Below are 17,207 nucleotides of genomic sequence, written 5' to 3'. Positions count from 1 at the left end.
GCACTATGAATGCTGAAAGGTATATAAAGGTTTTAGAGCAACATATGCTCCTCTCCAGACGACGCCTATTTCAGGGAAGGCCTTGTGTATTTCAGCAGGACAATGCAAAACCACATACTGGCCTGCCTGCAGTCCAGATCTTTCACCTATAGAGAAAAATACATCAAAGATGACCACAAACTCTTCAGCAGCTGGAAACATATATCAGGCGAGAATGGGACCAAATTCCAACACCAAAACTCCAGAAACTCATAACCTCGATGCCCAGACATCCTTACACTGTTTTGAAAAGAAGAGGAGATGCTACACCATGGTAAACATGCCCCCGTCCCAACTATTTTGAGACCTGTAGCAGGCATCAAATTTGAAATGAAAATTTGCAAATTTTGAAATTTCTCAGTTTAAACATTTATTATGTTATCTATGTTCTATTGTGAATAAAATATTGGCTCATTTGATTTGAAAGTCTTTTAGTTTTCATTTTATTCAAATTTAAAAAACATCCCAACTTTTCTGGAATTTGGGATCTATCTATCTATCTGTCTGTCTGTCTATCTGTCTGTCTATCTATCATCTATCTGTCCATCCATCCATCCACTAAAACTGATTTATTGCCATCTATCTATCTATGTATCTGTCTATATATGTATCTGTCTATCTGTCCGTCCGTCCATCCATCAATCCACTAAAACTATGATTCATTGCCATCTATCTATCTATCTATCTATCTGTCTATATCTGTCCTGTCTGTCTGTCGGTCTGTCTGTCTGTCTATCTATCATCTATCTGTCCATCCATCCATCCACTAAAACTGATTTATTGCCATCTATCTATCTATGTATCTGTCTATCTGTCCGTCTGTCCATCCATCCATCCACTAAAACTATGATTCATTGCCATCTATTTATCTATCTATCTATCTATCTATCTATCTATCTGTCTGTCTGTCTGTCTGTCTGTATGTCTATCTATCCATCCATTTGTCTGTCCGTCCATCCATCTGTCTATCTATCTATATCTGTCTGTCTGTCTATCGTCTATCTATCTGCCCATCCATCCATCCACTAAAACTGATTTATTGCCATCTATCCATCTATGTATCTGTCTATCTATGTATCTATCTATCTATCTATCTATCTATCTGTCTGTCTGTCTGTTTGTCTGTCTCTCTCTTTATTTCCATCTCTCTCTCTCTCTGTCTCTATCTCTCTCTCTGGTGTTGCTCTGAGACGTGATCAGCATCTCGATCTTCATCTTTGATGCTGGTGAAAGTTGTTTTGAAGTCAGCAGATGAAACGGGGGCCGGCATGTCGAGAGCGGGTTTCTGCGTGACCCTCGGTGACCCCGTCGACGTGGCGGGGCCGTTTGATGTGAACGCGCTCCCCCCTAATTACAGTCACCAGACCGGCACCGCCTAAGACAAATTCTGCCAGCGCAACGGAGCTGCAAGTGACAGCGTCGGTCTGACCTGTCTGTCTCTCTCTCTCTCTAAACAGGCGGCATTGATATTCCACTCGCGTCTGTACGTCCAGAACAGGGCGCTGGGATCGTGCCAGATTTGCAATTACAGATATTAAAATGCATTTAGAGAAAGACAAGGCAGGATTTGATATTATGGATCAGGGCAGTGAAATACTAAAGGAGAATTTAGTGCCGGGCAAGTGAGATCACCTGTCATGTGACAGGAAATGAACAGCCTTGCTGAGTCACATATGTGGCTACTGAAAACCAGCTGAAGTTGGATGTTTAGGATTTTTAATTTTATATTATTTCTATTGTGTTTTTTTTTTAACATTATTTTCTCATTTGTTAAAAGCTGAATGGCAGGTCATCTTACAACAATTTTAAAGTAGGAGTGTACAGTACAGTATATATTATATAGTTATTTACATTACATATATATAATAGCCTATACATTTATTAATAGCATGTGAAACAACACATTATCTTATGCTAAACATTTAGTTTATTGAATGTAAATTTAAAGTTCAAGTGGTGTTATTTCATTAATAAATAGGGTTATGGTATACATAGGCCTACTGCAAAAATTGTATCATAGTATGCAGTGTTACTCACAGTTTGAGTCTGGTTTTCAGTCGCTGTTTGTATACAAATGTCTTGTCTACAGAGTTTGTGTGTGTGTGACAGGCGGCGAGAGAGAGACATATAAGTCGTCCTCCAAGTTTAATGAAAAACAGCGTTGTGAGTTACTGGCATGCTAATGAAGCATCTTCGTCCAGTCAGGGACGACAAACTAATCGCTCCTCTCCTCCAAACGCTCCTAAACGCTCCATTAGTCCAGAAGTGGATGAGGGATCTGATACGGCGAGCTCAGCCCTATTTATTAGCGTCTCTAAAATGGTTAGCCACACACATTTGCTTAGCTATCTAAATGAGGCCATTTGTTCTGTTTATATATAAAGTTAATTGCAGTAACTAACCTAAAAGAAGTATTTGAGTAAACAATGTTTAAGCTAATTGCTTAGCTAAATGCAGTATCTAACACAAAACCCTAAAAGTCTTTGAGTAAATCATGTTTCAGCTATTTTTTTTTTTAGCTAATTGCAGTATCTAAAAGAAGTCTCTCAGTAAATAAGCTATTTTTAGCTAATTGCAGTATCTAACAGAAAAAACCCTAAAAGAAGTCTTTGAGTAAGTCATGTTTAAGCTAATTTTTAGCTAACAGCTAATTCCTTCATCTATCTGTACAAACCAACAGAGACTAAAACTTTTCTGTACAATAAAACTCTGTCCATAAACATCAGTCTATTTTTGACTCGAGTTTTTATAATAGACAGAGAAACTTGTCTCAGATCGGCTCTAATTCTGCTGCTTAAAACCTAATTTCAGATACAATTAGCCTTTAACCTGTGAAAAGCCTTGAAAGTTTTGTGGTTTTTATTCCATGTCTATTAGCATTAGCTTTGAGGCCATCGAAGGTGATGAAACAAACTTTCAGCAGATGTACAAAATGTCTTCCTAGAAAATGAACCAAAAATAACTGATGACGAATGAGAATGTCTCCTAAATGCATACCTCTGACTAGCAATAGCAATAATGGCTCGCCAGCTAGCATTCACTGTCGTGTTTTTCTATTGAGACCTTCAAAATACAGGTATAAAGAGAGAAATACTTTGTAAACACATTCATTTAATTTAGTTTTGCCCTTAAAGATAGATATATGAACAGAAGCCCTCAGGTTTTCTTGTGGCCTCAGTTTTGCTGGGTCTCTGCGTACTTGTGGCAATAAACCTCAATGACAGTCTGACATGTAGATAAATATGCCGTATGATCTAATCCCTGGTATCTGTGGGTCATGGTGTAATCATAACTGTAATCACGCGCGCAGTTATTATGGCGCGTGTCTGTCAGCGCGCGTTCCCCTCCGAGGAAACCTCCGTGTTTCGCTGCGTTTCCTTCTGTATTTCTCAAAGGATTGTAATTAGAGAAGAGCGAGGAAGGCAAGAAAACGCTTCCGCTCCTTAATTATCTATGGAAGCCTGTGTGTGTGTGTGTGTGTGCCGGCGCGGAGTGGGAGATTTCATTTGAATAAAATTGAATTTAATCACCATGTAGAGAGCGCGAGAGCAGGGGAAATATTTGCAGCCCTCAGGGTCAACATTACATGAAAAAGAAATTAAAACAAGTAAACATATTTCTCCTGTTTGGTGCCGTGGAGCTGGAGGGGGCTGCAAAATTGTATTTGCTGCTGTGTGAACAAATTTTTCACTCTGTTCCGGGAATATTAGCTCTCTCTGCCCTCTCGCCTTTCTTTGACATCTGCCTGCTTAGGTCCTGTGAGCGGTTTTCCTCAAATTAACGTCTAAACTAATATTCTGCCCAGTGTGTGGTAAAGTTTTGTTGACAATGGTAGTGTATTTGCGTACTTGGAATGCAGATAGTTTTGTTGATTATTTTTATTTCGTACTCAAATGTTTGAGTACACATATATTTAACTTAAAATTATCATGTAACCTCAATGTAAACAGCTTTATAAATATAAACTTAGCTAGCTATAACAAACTAATTCAGAAAATGCTAACTTGCTAATTTGCTAACATGTTAACAATAGCATAGCGCTTACTGAATCAGTGCAGCAAAAACATTTAACATACTTGCTCTCAAACCAAGCCACATGCGCCACTTGTCAACATGATGCTAACTCTCCAGAACCCCCCAGAAACTCTTCTAAATTAGCATAACAAAACATTAATCACTACTAAATCTCCCACTTAACATAATCTTGCACACACACAGAAAAAAAAAAACATTTAATGGGTCATTGACAAATAAGGTTTTTAAAAGTGTAAAAAAAACCATAATGGAGATATAATTAATTTTGAAGTTTTATTAAGTGTTATCAATGAGATTACGTGGTTTTTATAATCAATTAACACTGCTTTTGTCACTGTTTACAAGATGGACAAAATTTGTCACCAAAAAAGTCATTCGGTTTAACCAAAATTTTGGTTTTACTGAATGACGATATTTTCGAACAATGCTAACAGGCTGATATCTAGCTAGCTAGTTAGTTAGCTTGCTAGCTAGCAAGCAAAAGGACAATTAAACATTTTATATTTAGTACAAATTTTTAAAATATTACAACATTTTCCATGTTTTATAGCGGTTGTACCGAATGACCTGATGTTTTGGGATATGCGTATGAGCAAGTGAAAACATAAATTTTTGAAATAGTTAAAAGAGAGTTAGTTACTTTGCTTCATGACCATGTGGTCCTTTGCAGGTGTCTGAATGATGGCCCATCCTGTCACATGATACTGACCGCATGACTTGATCCAAAATGGTCCACTTATATTGGTTACTCTGAATGACATCAATGAAATTCATTTTTCCAGACATTCTTTCTCATAACAAAGCAACGACTTCTACACATAATACCTGTTCACACCAACGATAACTATTAGCATTCACACAGCGGATGATATTCTATTTATTCGTTTTGTCGTCTTCCACTTTAAATGCTCGAGCTCTTTAAAGCAGGATGGATTCTGATTGGCTTTCAATGTTTTTATCGTTCATCAGCTGGAAAAAAATAGTTCTGAAAGTGATTACAACAATATCGTTTCTCTGTGCCGTTATAGTTGTGTTGTGGATTCGCTATTCTTTTATATTTAGAGTCATTTTTAGAACCATATCTTTAGCGTTATATAGTCTTTGGTGTTAATAGGCCGTAAGAATGTAGACATCTTTGTTGATTATAATGGGAGAAATCAATTTTATTATACTTTTTGTGTCACGCACATGCAGTGACAGTGAACATTTCAGTTAGTTTGCTAGCAGCTTCACTCACTTACAATGTAGACATTGATTTTGTGCTTTTTTTCTCAAATTAACGTCTAATCAAATATTCTGCCCAAAATAGTTTTCTCTGGAGTTGTGCTCTGCACCTCTCCTGTTATCACACTGACTTCACACAACTTTCATCCCCTTAGACTAAAGTTTGTTTTTTATATTCCTTGTTAATTGAAAGGAAACGAACACACCACCCACCTCCTTCTGCTTTATTTTCAAGCGCTCTTAATCGTGTTTTAAGCCCTGCTTTGCGAGGGGGCTTGTAAATTCATTACAGCTTTGCGGTCGGCAGACGATGCAGCCTGTTTCTGGTCTCACTACATTATAAATGGACTTGCTGGGCAGATAATTAAAGGCACGATGCTCTGACATAATTCTCCATTAAGCAATAATGCGATAAGGATGAAGTGTGAATCCTTGCCCTCTTTAGGAACAGACGTCTTCAAGCATAATGTAATTCTGTTTGTAGCAGTTCGTAAACGTCTTAATGAATTGAAATAGCCTACGTCTACATCAACTGTTAGAGTGGCATTTCAGTTGTGTCGAAAAACCTCCTCATTTAAATTTATTCACAACAACAGGTCAGGAAATCTCTCAGAACTGAAGTGGTTAATTATGATAATGGTGTATGGCCATATAGGACTATTTATAGTGGAACCATGAATACTTCATAGCATATTAAATAGCTTTAAAATTTTAACAATGTTTGCTCTTGAGCTAAATCTAAAGAATACAAACATCAATCTCAAGATTATTGGAATTAGTTGATAATCATCTGCTGTCAGCCACTAGATGCTAATTTATGGTCAAAACGTCTTCCGTAGAAAATGTATTTCAAAATGCCGATCTCTAAGGCCCGTTCACAAAAAGAACAATAACTATATTTCTTAAAGTTGCGTTATGGACTGAACACCTAAACACCGCCTCCACAGAAGAAGATCAATGCCTGCTTCTACATCACTGCCTGTTTAGCCCCGCCCACCAAATTGCTAATGCCATGTAGTCGGTAACAGAGAGGCGCTAACGCTGGGTTATTAGAGCTGGCAAACAATAAAAATGGCTTCAGGGACGTCAAGATGTGAATGTCTAAGTTGAGCATTATTTATTTGTGTTCGGTACATTTCACTGTGGATTCTTTGGTCAGTTTGCAAAAAGACTTTTTTATGATGTGGACTTGACAGTAATGCAACAACATGTCAGTAACTGTGTTAATTCTAATGCCTGATCTGAATGATTCATGTACAGTCAGATGTTCTTTGTCTGTGTGTCAGTAAATCAAACCAGTGACTTAACACTCAACTTCACATTGTTTCTCTTAGCAGGATGAAAATTATCTGTTATTTAAATGGTGATTAAATTATATATAGAAAGCGATCAAGGAACCCTCCCTTTGCAATCACTGGAGCTGTCAATCAAACAGCGAGAGTTTATCAGAGACTGAGTTCTGGACTTGCACCAAAACTCCTGTTGTATTCAACAAATCTTTTGAATCTTTACATTGAGTTTGCACTGTTAGTTATGATGAAAGCATTCATGAGAGTTGCAACGATGAGATTGCTGCATTCATGTGCTCAACATGTCTGTGATTGGCTATAATGTTCATCACTGCAACCTTTCATGCCACGATCTAAATATAGTGCTATATCACTTTTCACGATTAGTTAACCTTGAGAGCTGTCATAGTAAAAACGTGCTAAAAGTTTTCAAGAGAATAATACTTAGTTATTTCATATGCAAAAATGTCAGCCAATCACAGCAGTGGGCGTTTACACTGAAGTCTCACAGCAGACACGCCCCTTAAAACAGAGCGTTCAAACCAGAGGACTAAAATCAGGGTAGGAAAAATGCCTTTTATTTCTAAATTATGACAATTTTTGATGTAAAAAGCATACTAACATTATAAGTACACCCCATGAAACATAAAACAATGCAGTTCATGACCCCTTTAAACCTGAGGTGTGCCATTTGTATACAAATAGCGCCACCACGTGGAGTTGCACAGAATTTTTAATTGTTTTCAAACAGGTTTCCCAAATTCTCCCCATCTGCCATTGGCAGTCGTGTCCTAAAATTAAATTTTATTTATTTATATTTCTGTCTGTATATTATACTGAGATGGAAAATAACATATTTATATATGTTTATAATAACAAACATATTTTAACATTGTAAATATCCAATGTAAAATCTGGCCCCAGAAGCAAAACCAGTTGAAAACCACTGATTAAGGCACAACTGAATGATTGGTTTGAGGCTGGTCTGGAGCTCTACTTACAAGCGAACAGCTTGGAGAGATAGAGGAAGGGACAGAGGGAAGGAAGGAATGGTGCCAGAGAGATTGCGGGGTCATTGGGCTGAAGGACGCGTGTTGTTGGCCCCTCTGGCTGTGCTGTCCGCAGCAGGCATATGTTCCCGGCCTCAGCGGTCCCTCCTGTCTGAATGTGAAGGGGGTCGCGGCCACTGCTGCATTTTAATCCTCTAAATGGAAAGTTTGGAAATGCTATTATCTTCCATCTGTCGGCCCCCTGCTCACGAAAGGGCCCCCGCTCCGACGGCTGACAGGACCCAAACGTCTCACTGTATTGTGCTCCTATCACGAGAGGGCAGCCAAGATCTGCGTTAACTCGAGAACATGTCTGACATCAAAAGAATCAGAGGTTTAAAGATTTTAAACTTGAAAACTGCATTTGCCTCCCAGCTGGAGATCTTCAAAGGCAAAAAGTGCTTCCTTCACTTAGCTGTAGCGCTTAACCAAAGTTACAGAGAGACGCCGCTTGACCAGCACAAAATATATTATTTATGTTTATTTATCAAATGCCTATTTAACGTTTCTTATAAGCATGGAGCTGCATTCCACGCCAGAATGTATCGTATTTTTATGTATACCATGGTGCTATTTAATTTACCATGGTATTTACAAAGTAGGCCTACTCAAATGTAGTTTTGCCACTTTTGTGATTACCTTATTCATGTATCATGATATTTACGGTATTTACCATGATTATACAATATAACATGTCCAAAAAATATAATATTAAAGAGGATTTAGAATTCAGAAACCCTTGTTATTAGCGACACCTGTGGCCGTTAAGTGAACTGCAGCCACCTCATGCTCGCACTCGTGCACACGGACGCATACAAGAGACTGAACGTGATGAACATCTCGATGCTGTCCACGCTGCTGAGAACGACGTTTAGATGAATGTGTAAATATGTGCTGCGCGCTCTCCTCTCAATTACAAAATAAACATGCAACAAAAATGATAGCGGTGAGAAAACAGCAGTTAAGAAAGAATCTGATATCGATGTGGATATGTGCACGAGCTCTGCGATTCACCATCATTCATCATGTCGACAGGTGAGGTAATTAAAATTACACTGTTATGAATGATCTGACTATGTGAGACTGTGGTTTGAATTAATCCCTTTTTTGGATTTGTTATGGAAGTGATGGTCTCGGGAGCGCGCGTAACCGTCACATTCTTTTGATTTTCCCGGCAAAAACGTCCCGAGTCCTTAACATAAAAATTAGTTTACAGACTTTCATAGACAACCTAGGAAATCGGGGAAGGTCTCGTTTTTTAAGTTTCGTTACAAGCTGTTTACACATTGGCAATACACTTACGATTAATACATGAAAATCCTTATTCATCCCCTTTAGCATGGTATCATACAAAAAAGCATGGCACGTCATTTTAAGAGATGGTAAAAAAAATCGTACCATTTTTGTATTTGGTTATGTGAGCAATCATTTCAAATGGGGATGTCCCCTCTTAGCAAAAGTGATAAAAAAAACATGGTATTACCATATTTTGGACATTGTACCATGTTACTGCCATGGTATTTTAGAGATGTAACATGGTACTACCTTGAAACACCATATATACCATGGTATATTATATTTAGATGGTACTCAAAGGTACTTCAAAAGTTCAAAAACATGCTATTTACATCTGCAAAAAAACTTAGTAATACCATGGCACTTTTATGTGTCTTTTTCCATCGAGTCCGTCTGTTTATATGGATGAGCAGAACACAAACGCACACATTCAGGATGTGGCCAAACCTCTAGTCTGTGTGTGGCGGCTTTGTGCAATCACCTCCGTGGATTCGCGGCGGATGTTATTCCGGAAACTGGAATTAAACCTGACTCTAACCTAATCCCGGCTTATTGCCATCTATTTCATTTCAGAGAATACGGAGGGGTGCCACTAAGCACTAACACACACACACACACTCATATCAGAGGTGATAAAGCTCTGCAGTAGGATAGTGTGTGCTTAGACAAGCCGCAAACACATTGAGCTCACATTACAATCGTAGTCACATCACTACACCTCATTTTACACTGGAAATTCAATTTCAACTCAGCAGCTAAGATACTGATTGACTAGCTAGCTGCTTACCTCAGTCACCCTTTTTGATTATTCATATGTTCATGTCTCTTGTTTAATACATTAGTATCACAACACCTTAAATCTCTGAAATAAAGTTAAAGGATTACTTCACTTTCAAATGAAAATTACTCACCCTCAAGCCATCCTAGGTGTATATGACTTTCTTCTTTCTGATGAACACAATCGGAGATATATTAATAAATATCCTGACGCATCCGAGCTTTATAATGGCACAAGCTTGGGGTAATTTTTCATTTGAAAGTGAACTAATCCTTTAATGTAAATAACCACGAGGGATCGAGCAGTGTAGCCGTTGCGCGCTATGGATAAAATTAGTCTCTGAACTCTAGATGTTAGAAGCACAATACCCAACCAATTCTCTCATGTAAGCTTCACGTAAACAACCGTGAGAGATTATGAATCGAGAGCTTTACCTGTTTCATATTCAAATTTATTTTGTGATAATTAATTGACCTTTACCCGCTCGCCGCCACGTGGAGGCTGTGAATATCGTTAACTCCCAGAACTCAAATGTCAACAGGCGGAATGGGGAACGTCTAATTCACGCAAGTGTAAAATAAATTGCTTCTCATACATGTTCCTGCATATGACAAATTGATTTGTGGAAACTCAGATGGAAAGAGGGAAAATCCAGCAGACAGTTCTGCAAACACGCACTCAAATGTAATTGAAGTCCCCGCAGCCGGGAGGCACAGCGCGCTCTTTCCCGCCCTTAATTTGTTCGGTTAACAGTCTTTCGGTCAATAAAACGAATCTAAATCATTTTCCCTCTGCGTGTGAGCGCAGATGATTATTCAATATCAAGCATTTTTTGAGATGTTTGCTTGCTGATGCACTATTTCCTGTCAGTCTTATAGCAACACACCGCTGATTATGCCAATAACGTTTTTTTAATGTACAGTTCGTAACGTGATTGAAAATCCATTACATCGCGATGTGAGGCAGAATGAAAGAGATTGCTTTTTGTTTGCTCCCATGTCTGTGGGATATATGACAGTAGTCGGATTTCACTCTTTTCGCTAGGATGTGGCCCTGACGGGACGCTTACCGCCGTTGTGAAATCCGGCGCTATAAAAAGAATGATATTCATGAGGATAATGCCCAAATTACAGGTTCCTGCAGCCGAGCACCTGGCCTCTGGTCCTCCTTTAACCATAGTCCATTTAGTCATGTTCCCTGCTCTCAAAAGCACAGGTGATGATGACATTGGTTAGGCACATTATCTCTCCTAATTGCCAGGTTGACACAAAACATTACGGATGGTTTGCGCTTTCCACCGTTCCCGCCCTGGCGCGCGCCGGGCTTCCTTTCCCAAAAAGGAAGCTGCAGCCCTTTTTAAGAACTGCTGATGGCCTTATTTTTCTTTTTTTCCCACACCAGGGATAAGGTTATCTGAGCAATTCGTCATGGAGTTTGCAGATAATTAGCTTTTTAAAGTTTCCCCCGAAGTCAGGACTGTCCTTGCAAGGGCGAACCTGTCTCTGGAAAAATGATTCAGCTATAAACAAAAGTTTTGAGCCGGAATCCAGAAAAAAGTGTAGTTTCCCACAGCATGACTTATCCATGATGCACTGTTTCATCATTTTCAATGTCTATTCATACCTACATAATGCATATTCACAAAAGCCTAATGTCCTTTACATAATATATAGCCTATGGAGGGAGAGAGAGAGAGAGAGACCTATATTTAGTGCTATTATATAATATAATATTATATAGTAGACATATACAGCATTATCATGATCTAGAAACATTTGGAAGTAACTTCATACAAGTTAAGAAAATATTATTTGCAAATACATTTTTTTATTCCTTTAATTATAAAACAAAGAAAGCTGTTGCATATAATACGTAAATATGCAAATTCTATCTATCCTTTTGACAGGAGTAGAAAAGGGACACAACAGAAAAATCAATTAACCGCCCAGCAACAACAAATGAATGTGATTGGTTCAAGCCTCTCAGCGCTTGACAAACAGTGTTGTTTGTAGCTGTTGGGCTTCATTTGCGGTTTGTGTGCTAATTCACATTCACATTAAAGCATCAATAAAGAGGAATTCATATGTTAAGTGTTTATTTTGTTAACCAGAATAACACTTCAAGTCGAACAAACCTAAAGCATCAGACTAATCGCAAATGATTTCCTGTCACTCCCATCTAATGGAAGAGGCATGTTACGGCAAACACACCAACAAATCAGGTCGGCCATTTTAGGTTTCTTTGAAATTATAATGCTTCCTATGTACTCTCTGTGGCTTCGTGATTTGGTTTTAATATTGCTTCTGAAATGTTTTGTGTTTGTGTAGTATTAAAGGGTTAGTTCACCCAAAAATGAAAATAATGTCATTTATTACTCACTATTGTATCAATATCACAAATGACAATGCATATTCATATTTAGTGGAGATGTTTCATAAAAGTGGATGTGTCAGTGTCAAAGATTGTGCAAAGACAACTCTGGAGTCGATGGCTGTGAATGATTTTGCAATGTTTTAGTGCAGTTTCAGGGGCTGTTTACACGACACCATTTTCAACTAAAAACGGAAAACTTTTTATGTGTTTTGGCTGTTCATTCACACGACAACGGCGTTTTGGTGGCCTGAACGCAAACTTTTGAAAACAGGATTCAAAGTGCAAGTTTTTGAAAACGATACTGTTGTCATCTCCACATCAACTGCAAAAATGCAAATCTGTGAAAACGGTGACGGCACATGAGTATTACGTTTAGACTATCCACCTTATTTTTGGTGAACTCAGACCTATAAGCATAGCAAAAAGACATTTGTCCAATAGTTGTATTAAATATATGATTTTTTTAAATTTTTACAATATACACCGATCAGGCATAACATTATGAGCACTGACAGGTGAAGTGAATAACACTGATTCTCTCTTCATCACGGCACCTGTTAGTGGGTGGATATATTAGGCAGCAAGTGAACATTTTGTCCTCAAAGTTGATGTGTTAGAAGCAGGAAAAATGGGCAAGCGTAAGGATTTGAGCGAGTTTGACAAGGACCAAATTGTGATGGATAGACGACTGGGTCAGAGCATCTCCAAAACTGCAGCTCTTGTGGGGTGTTCCCGGTCTGCAGTGGTCAGTATCTATCAGAAGTGCTCCAAGGAAGGAACAGTGGTGAACCGGAGACAGGGTCATGGGCGGCCAAGACTCAATGATGCACATAGGGAGCGAAGGCTGGCCCGTGTGGTCCGATCCAACAGACGAGCTACTGTAGCTCAAATTGCTCAAGAAGTTAATGCTGGTTCTGATAGAAAGGTGTCAGAATACACAGTGCATCAGTTTGTTGCGTATGGGGCTGCATAGCTGCAGACCAGTCGGGGTGCCCATGCTGACCCCTGTCCACCGCTGAAAGAGCCAACAGTGGAACTGGACCAGTGTGATGCTTTGGGCAATGTTCTGCTGGAAAACCTCGGGTACTGCCATCCATGTGGATGTTACTTTGACACGTACCACCTACCTAAGCATTGTTGCAGACCATGTACACCCTTTCATGGAAACGGTATTCCCTGGTGGCTGTGGCCTCTTTCAGCAGAATAATGTGCCCTGCCACAAAGCAAAAATGGTTCAGTAATGGTTTGAGGAGCACAACAACGAGTTTGAGGTGTTGACTTGGCCTCCAAATTCCCCAGATCTCAATCCAATCGAGCATCTGTGGGATGTGCTGAACAAGCAAGTCCGATCCATGGAGGCTCCACCTCGCAACTTACAGGACTTAAAGGATCTGCTGCTAACATCTTGGTGTCAGATACCACAGCACACCTTCAGGGGTCTAGTGGAGTCCATGCCTCGACGGGTCAGGGCTGTTTTGGCAGCAAAACGGGGACCAACACAATATTAGGAAGGTGGTCATAATGTTATGCCTGATCGGTGTGTATATATAGATATATTTTAAGAAAAGAACTAGAGTTTGAGTATCCTGTTGTTCAAAATAATTTTGCATGCTTGAAGTCTAGTGTGAGCAGGTGCAGTTAAAGCCACGTATATAATAGGTTTCCATTGCAGTCGCTATTTTCTCAGTGGCAGGTAGAGGTCACATCACTCCTCTGTTAGTGCTGGCACACGCATTAGCCCTGGACTCTTTAGCGGGGCACAAATTCGAAAGCACCGAGCCCCTATCGACAGCCTGGGCCTCGTTCTATTGACTGCCTCATTTCCTGCTATCTGGAGAGCTCAGCCGAGCGTGTGCGTGAATAACCACAACACCGAGTGTGTGCGAGAGCGAGAGTGTGTGGTTTGACCCGTGACTGCTGGGATATGGACACCGCTGCTCTCGCTACAGCAGTGAGTCATCGCGCGGACCGGACTCAGTGAGCACACAGCAGTGATTGATAACTACACAGAAAGATGCCTCATCCCCTAGTTTATTTATACCGCCGTCCTTCACTTTAGCTTTCTTCTGAGCAGACATGCATTTCCAATCTAAATGAATCGTCTTTGCCTTTTTGACTCTCAGTTTTTCGTGTTTTCTTATCGTAGATCTGTAAATGCATGTCACAAAACATCTTACAAAGGTTTTGGATTACCTTTTCTTTTTTTTTTTTTGGTTTTGTACTACAGAAGAAGAAAAGGTTCTATATAGAAAAGTGTTTCTTAAAGGGGTGGTTGATTTATGATTTGACTTTTTTAACTTTAGTTAGTGTGTAATGTTGCTGTTTGAGCATAAACAACATCTGCAGAGTTATGATGCTCAAAGTTCAATGCAAAGCGAGATATTTTCTTTTACAAGGGTCGCTTTTTAAGGACTACAACAAACAGCTGGTAGGGACTACAACGACCTTCTTCCTGGGTTAGTGACATCACAAACCTTAAACTTTACATAAACCCCGCCCCCAAGAACACACAACAAAGGGGGTGAGGCCATGTTGGGCTGCTTTAGAGAAGAGGAAGAGTTGTTGTAGTAGAGTGTTGTTGTCATGCCGTCATTTTACACCGAACTGCTTCACAAACGAGGGTTAATACAACACTGGATTTGCACAAAAGATTAACATGACGGCACATGCTAGTCGATGAGTTGAATCAACTCCACAGCAACTACATAAATTTATCCACTAACCATTCAGAAACGTCCTAAAAGTTGTAACTTCTTCCTGAGTCTCTCCATCAGTGTCGACTCCGGTTTGAACAATGTAAGGCTGAACACCGTTACTGACAATCCTCATTTTGGCTGCGTGAGATTCTCCAGCTTTGTTGTTGTTGAGCGACCGAAGCACGAGCTGTTAAAGCTCCGCCCTCTTCTGGAAAGCAGACCATCCAAAATACCATAGCAACCACATAGCAACACCCTACCAACCGCATAGCAACACCCTAGAAACCACCCCAAGTACCTTAGCAACCACATAGCAACACCCTAGCAACCACCCCAAGTACTTTAGCAACCACATAGCAAAACCCCAGCAACCATATAAAACCCTAGCAACCACATAACAACACCCTAGCAACCACCTTGAGTACCCTTTATCTATCTATCTATCTATCTATCTATCTAAACTTTCAAACTGAAAACCTTCAAACTTTCTGGCTAGGCTTTTTCAAGCCAACTTAAATTTTGTCTACAAACTTGTTTATCTAGTTCAGTTATTCATATTTAGTCTATTAGTACTATTACAGAAATCTGCATCACGTTAAGTCTATTCGTTTGTTAATGTTAAAACTGTAAATTGTATATGCAATTGAAATACATAAATCTCACATTTCAGGCTAATATTTTTTTTTGAGCGATAGTCTCAAAATATTGGGTCTCATTCACCAGTAATTGCTTGGGTTATTCCATATTTATACACACAGGAGAACTTCACTTCTCGTGATTTTTTTTTTAATGGCTTTAGTTTCAGTTTTAGTCTTAATTAACTGTATTAACCCTGATATAGTTTAAGTTGTTTCTACATTTTGTGACCCATTCATTGTATTTTGTGTGTCCTTTTTGCACCTGCTTGCTCTTCACTTGTTTTTGACTTTCAAACCACTTTAACTTTGTCTTTTGGTCATGTTAAGGTCAGGACGATACCAACAGTCTGTGTGGACAAGTTTAGCGCCCAACTTTCTAATCAATTCATGCATTAGATGTGATATATTTGACAATAATATAGCATTCTACTGTTCGAAATGTGTATTGATGTGTTTAGTCAGTATATACTGTGCAGTATGCTAGCCTTTGCGAGGCTTTGTCTTCAAATCCATCCGTTTGGGTTGTAAATATTGACCTTTTTTCTCTCGAGATCATCATATCACACATCCTCACATCCCATGTATGTGCCGCTTGACGCTCTACTGGGTTCGTCTCGTGGACGTACGGCTTCATGCTCGGGTTCCTTTCGACTGTCTGATGAGCCTCCGTCACTCTGTCATGCTTGATCCTGTCAGAGTTTTTTTTGTTCCTGAAATCAAATGAAAACTAAGTTTTTTTTCCTTAGCATAACTTTCTCTCCGTCAACCGCCACTATTCGCTGTCATTCGGAGGAAGTATCCTCTATAACATCACTCTGATGGGCTGGGGAATGAGCTTATGGAATTAATATTAGTATTATTGTTTGCGGGTCAATTTGACCTGAATATATCATGGTTAAAGGCAGCTGCACAGAGCTAAAAAAATTTTATTTATGTATTTTATGTCAATTTCTTAACTACCTTCTGAAGGCATTTCCATTTATGCATTTGGCAAACACTAAAAGTCAGAACCCATGATCTTGGCGTTGCGAGCACCATGCGGTTTTGTTTGACACAGCTTTTCACACTTTTAAAATGTTTTAAAAAACTGTTTATAATATTCATAATTTGTAAAATTAAAAAAAAAATTTTTTTTAAACATTTAAAAATATGTTCTCATGTTTATTTATTGGTAACTTTACAGTAAGGTCTCATTTGTTAACATTAGTTAATGTATTAACTAACATGAACTAACAATGAACAATATATTTCTTAAAGCATTTATTAATATTTGTTTATGTTAGTCAAAATAGAATTGTTTATTGTTTGTTTGTGTTAGTTCACAGTGCAGAGAAATATTAATGTGTGAGAAAAATTATCTGTTTTTACCTGATTACTTAGTTTTTCATAGTGTGATTTTTGGTGAATTGTATTGAATCGATTTAGCTATAAGTTTTAAATAAAACGATAATTGGAGAAAACACTATTTCAGTCTTTCTACTTCAAAATGTCACGTTTAATTCAATGTGTTACTTGCCATTTCTTAAATTATTTGTGAAATTATTCACTAGCAATTTTTGAGTGAAAATTGTTTCACAAAGGAAATCCAGCACCATTTTGTTTTGAGTGTACAAGTGTTAAACTGTGGTATAATTTCTTTAAAAAAATGACAAAAGTAGCATAAATGCTTATCAAACTATTAAGCAACTTAATGTTTATTTGGTTTCATTCTGTCTGTCTGGCACAAATTATACAAACTATAAATGATAAAGGGCAGCAAATGAAAGACAAAATGTCTTTTTTTCCCCCAT

Source organism: Ctenopharyngodon idella, chromosome 10, assembly GCF_019924925.1.
Source record: "Ctenopharyngodon idella isolate HZGC_01 chromosome 10, HZGC01, whole genome shotgun sequence".
Taxonomy (NCBI): domain Eukaryota; kingdom Metazoa; phylum Chordata; class Actinopteri; order Cypriniformes; family Xenocyprididae; genus Ctenopharyngodon; species Ctenopharyngodon idella.
This window is presented reverse-complemented; position numbering follows the sequence as displayed.